The following is a 6,000-nucleotide window of genomic DNA, read 5'->3' on the forward strand; positions in this document are numbered from 1 at the left end:
GATCTTCCCAGACCAGGGCTCGAACCTGTGTGCCCTGCATTGGCAGGCAGATTCTTAACCACTGTGCCACCAGGGAAGCCCTATGTGTGCTTATTAAGGTACCAAAGAATGTAGATTGTTGAAATTATTGTTACAATAATGAGATTTTAATAATCATTGGCAACTTTATTCAGAAATTTAAGACCAGCAGAAAAAAAAATTGGGTTTTATTTTAAGAAACATTTCTTGAAAATCTACTATGGGTAAAAAGAGAAATGCATGTTATGAAAGGAACGATGCGCAGCTAATGTTCCTTATATGATATTATTTTCAATATGTGCTTTGGAAATAGAAAACAAATGAATACTCAATATCTTGTGTGCTACTTACTAAAAACAGAAAAGAGTCTGAATAAATAATTTACATTTAGTTAACCTAAAAATGATCAATTGTATTTTAAAGTAGAACTATTAAAAATTGGACATATTTGGTTGGGATATTTTCCAAAGTACAATTTCTTACAAATAATAGTAACTTTTACCAAGATAGACAAGCAATGAACCAAAACAACCAAATCTGGTACTTTGTTAGAAAAGTGTGTATGACACAGAATGACAGCTTAGAGTCAGTCTTTTTTATATTCAGAACCTAGATCTCTCACTTATTATCTGAATGATCACATGCAATTTACATAAATCTCTAAGTCTTAGCTCCCTCTTCTGTGTAAAGGAATAATACTTGTAAATTTCTTATCATAGTGTTTGTCATATAAGAAGCTCTCCATAAATGTTATATTACTGTTGCTACTACCCTTATTAAAAAGCAATTTTTAATTGTTAGATCCAAAATATAAATAAGAAGAGTTTTAAAGGAGGTGATATAAAGCTAGTCAGCACATGAATCGCTTTACATAATAACCATTAGTAATTGCTTATAAATGTCGCATTGTTTACTTATAAAAATAAACATTTTCTAACATATAGAGGTCTAAAGGCATGAGCAAAACTTTCTCTAGGTTTTTCTGTTTTGACTGCCAAGGAAGAGAAGGGACAAAAGTCCAGAAGTAGCAGTGTGGAATAGGCATGGTCATTTTAACTACAGACAGAAAGGCTTACACTGGGCTCCAGCAGAGAGGGGCCTGACCTACTAACGACCACCTTTTAAAGTGACAGAAGAAGAAAACTTCCCAAGGCTCCTTATGTTGAATGAAGACATTTCAGAGTCTTTCACTAGGTTGTTATTATTTTTTTATTTTACAATAGTGACCATGCAAAAAGAAAAACAAGCTTTTGTTGGAATGTCTTAAATTTGTGGTTTATAACTCTTAATTTAGTTCAATATTGTATTTTCCTTATATTTAATAATCTTAGAGAACTATACGTCCTCTTATATTTAGATTCTTTCTACTTGTGTAGAAAAGCAAGTAGGGATAAATTTAAGTTAAGTTGGACTGATGGATGTTCTTCCATGTCCTCTACAATCAGCAATAATTTGTTTTCTATGACCATACACCCTTTTATTAAGTTTTCAGAATTATGACATAGAAGGGGACAATCTGCTATTACAGTATTGTTTTACATTTGTTGTAAAAATGTTAATTGACTTATACTTTACAATATCCATGACCACATTTTGCTCATTTCCCCTCACTGGATCCAGTGGAACCAATGATGTGATCTGTGGAGCTGTGGTGGGAAGAACAGTGAGCCAGTTTTCCATGGGGTCTCCTCTTTTGGTTCAGATTGATATAGAACCAAATCTAGTACAGAATAATCATATTTATTCAATCCTAAGGCCTTTATTTTTTAACATGTTTATATTTCTGAAATCAGCTAATATATTATGTCAAATAAACTTGCTAGCCATTTTCTTTTCTTTTTTTCCAAAAGCCTCTTTTTAAATAAATGAGACATCATGCAATTGATGTTTTCTGAGTATCAAGAACTATGGCTTGTTTGTTTCTATGATTACTAGTTAAATAATCTTGTCATAGAAGATGCTTTAGAGATGTGGTTGCTTTCTATCTTAGAGAATTTATTGGCTTTCAACTTTTAGTCAGCCATATCCAAAGTACCCTTCTGAATAAGCCCTAGATTGCTTCATACCCTAAGTTGCTGTGGTTGTTGCCTCATGGACCTACTTCCCTGGACGGATAAGTTGATGAGGCTTGATGACTGACTGAAAGCAACTAACTCCATGCCAATCATCAGCCACTGTGGTGATAGGACATGATCTGCTCCCAAATTCTTTACCCTGAAAAGCTACCAACTGAACCAATCTTAACTTCTCTTTTTTTCCAGTTGAAGGGAGAGCTCTGTGGAAACAATCAGCGTATAGCAAAAAAAAAGAAGGCAGTAAGCAAAAGTGATGATGTAAAGAGGAGAGTAGAAAGAGAAATGAGGTAGATAAGGGAAAAGACAGCCAGAAAGAACCAGAGCCTGCCAGGTAGAACAACAGAAGCCTGCTTCTGAGGAGAGAACTACTCGTATGAATGCTGGGCCGTTAGCCTGCTGTCGGACTACCAGAGTGACACGTGCCCTGAATGACATTCAAATATTCTATGCTTCCTAACTAGGTGATTGTGCAGATATTCTGAATGATGCTCTTGTTTCTCATGAAGCCCTCTGAAAAAAATGCTTCCTTCACTTTATTTATCCCTAAGCTACGCTCCTATTACCTAAGCTGTCTAGTTATGACTACAGAGGAAGAAAAGTTGAGTAAATAGTATTATTAACATACATAACTCAACTGAGTTAAGGTGGGAAATACCAATGGGTGCCCAAGGGTTTTTATTCAATCTTCATTCCCCTAAACAAAGGGTTCTATTATAGTGATATATTCTGGCCAGAGCCCACAACAGGACACTGGTCTGATTCTATTGATGCTTTTTATCCATATCTTTGTTGTCTGTAACTGATATCAGGATTATAAAGTCTTGATTTTCCCTCAGGCTATGTAACCAGATGCCACTGTCTGAGAATTTCAAGTTGAGTTCCTAAACAAAGAAAAATAGGAGATAGGTGCCACTACATTTTAAAGAGAGTTGCTGCATCAATTAGTATAGTGCAGGAAAGAAAAAGTCACTCTAGGAATTTGGAGTAGAAAGAAATTTAAGAGTTTTCACAGACTTCACAACTATCAGAATGGCTGGGAGAACAGTATTCAAGAAGGTCTCTGTTTGTTTTCACCAAATTTGGGAGGGCAAGGATTGCAGGGAAAATGCCATCAAAGACTCCATCTGCCTAAAGCACCAAAAGGAGGAGTAGGATGCCTGCAGCTGTCTGAAAACCTCTCATCTGCCACCTGCCAAGACCCACATACCATACCTACCTAGAAGCTCTCATCAGAGAACAATGGTCTTCTCTCTCTTCAGTTTTCCTAAACTCCTGTGAATATCTCTTATTGGCAGAGTCAGACTCACACTGTGCTGACAAAGGATTCTGGGAAATATGCTTCCCAGATTTGTTCCTTCAAACCTAAGGGTGAATGTAACAGGAGGTGGGAGGATACTGACTTGATAGCAAACAATGCTGCATAGCAGCTAAGGAGCTTCCAGACTGCAGAGCTTAGTAAGACTTACAGGGCTTCTCAAAGGTAGATAAGATGTTCCTGAGATCACCAACTCATCAGTGGTCTTGAGCCTTTAGGAAAGCTAATTATAGGCTTAGAGAGAAAATGCTTTTTCTCTTCCCTTTCTAGTAGAGGAGAAAGGCAAGTGTTTGACCCCTCCCCACCCTACTACATTCACTCGAAGAGGTGCTTGCAGAGGTGGAGGTAACTGCATAAACATCTCATACCCTGGTTCAATGCTCGCCAAGCAGCTGAATTAGTCAGGCTGTACTGGGTCTGCCATTTGAGCTGAAGAAAGTGAAGTTAGAGAATGTATTAATAAAAAATGGTATGTTTGGCCCTCCTCTTTAACCCTGGACTTTGGGGGCATGTGCCTGCTTCCTACCAGAATTTTGAAGGCAGAATGTTGGTTGGAACAGTGAGCAACAGCAGAGAGATTTGGGAAACCAGTGAGAAGCAACATACGTACACCCACCATTCGTGGGACAAAGATGAGTGAATTTCCCATGGGTTTGAATGAAGGTCATGGAGGTTAGCCAGGCTGTAAGCCATTGTGAAAGAATTCTGCATTGGAGGGTAGCCTGTAGGTAAGGGGATACCAGTAGTACAAAGTAATGAATAGACCCCTGGAAATAGAAGCTAAGGGTGTACCAATACATCAGGCAGAAAGTGCACTGCACATCAGGGATGTGTGACCCATGAGAAAACCTCAGGTGATCATTTAAGACTGTTCCACGTAGAAGAAAAGAAACCAGCAGTCAAATAATATATCATTTTGCCATTTTTCTCCTATTTCTCTTCCTTAACCTCGATATATCAAAGAAAGAAGAGAAAAGCAGAAGAGTAAGAGGGAGAGGCAGAGTGAGGAAGGAAAATAGAGTTAAATACTGGTTTTAAACCCTTCCCTATTATGGGTGTCTTAGCCACATGTCAAAACTAAGCAGAGGGAGAGGGAAAGAGGTTGAACTGAATGTGAAATTCAAAATTAAATTTGAAAATCTTGGGTCTTTAATATTTAAAGTGCATCTAAATTATAAAAATGAAAGTATTCCCACAAATGAAAGGAGCCTGAAAACAATAGGATAGGCTCAAGAAGTAATTAAAGAGAGAGTGAGGGATAATTGAGAGAGCATATTTGAAGGCAGTAGTTGAAGAAAAATAAAAACAGTTTTTGTTTACACCCCACTGTATTCTGTGGCTTCCATATTCCTTTTCTATATACATTGCAAAAATACATACTCTTGCTCTTTAAACATTTCTCTTACTTCCTTCTTTGTAACTTCTAATTCTATATATTTGTATACATTTATTGAGGTAAAATTTACATACAATAAATTTCCCATTGCAGGTGAATTTTAACAATCGTATATGATCATGTAACCACCAACATAATGAAGCCACAAACATTTCCAGCACCCTAAAAAATTTCCGTGTGCCTCTTTGCAGCTTAGTGCCTGATCTGACCCTATCACCTAATATCTGATCTTTCTGTCACCTTTTCTAGAAGGTCATACATGTGGAATTATAAAGAATGTAGTGTTTTATGTTTGACTTCACTTAGAAAAACATTTTTCAGATGTATGTAAGTTGTTGAATGTATCAGTACTTTGTACCTTTTTATTGTTGAGGATAAATATATCATAATTTGTTTATCCATTCATCGATTGAGGAACACTTTGGCTTTTTTCCAGGGTTGTATTTTTAAGAATAAAGCTGGTGTGAACATTCATATACACATCTTTATGTGGACATATATTTTCATTTCTCTTGGGTGAGACTGCTGGGTCATGCTGCTGGATATGTCCTTGTTTTTGCGTTTAAAGTTAAAAAAAAACAAAAAAAACAAGAGGATATCAAAATGGCCAGTAAACCCATGGGAAAGGTGCTCAACATCCTTAACCAACAGGGTAATACCAATTAAAAACACAATAAAAAATTAATTCTAATATCTATCACTATTGTTTTTAATCCCTTATAATAGAAATCACTTACTTAATAAACAAATAATTATACAAAATTACCCCCTTACTTATTTTTAACATCTTTATTGGAATATAATTGCTCCACAATGGTGTGTTAGTTTCTGCTGTATAACAAAGTGAATCAGCTATACATATACAAAATCCCCAGATCTCCTCCCTCTTGCGTCTCCCTCCCATCCTCCCTAACCCACCCCTCTTAGGTGGTCACAAAGCACCAAGCTGATCTCCCTGTGCTATACGGCTTCTTCTCACTAGCTATCTATTTTACATTTGGTAGTATATATATGTCCATGGCTCTCTCTCACTTTGTCCCAGCTTACCCTTCCCCTCCCCATGTCCTCAAGTCCATTCTCTACATCTGTGTCTTTATTCCTGTCCTGCCTCTAGGTTTTTCAGAACCACTTTATTTTATTTTTTTTAGATTCCATGTATATGTGTTAGCATACGGTACTTGTTTATCTCTTTCTGA

Source organism: Balaenoptera borealis (assembly GCF_965194805.1).
Source record: "Balaenoptera borealis genome assembly, chromosome: 8".
Lineage (NCBI taxonomy): Eukaryota > Metazoa > Chordata > Mammalia > Artiodactyla > Balaenopteridae > Balaenoptera > Balaenoptera borealis.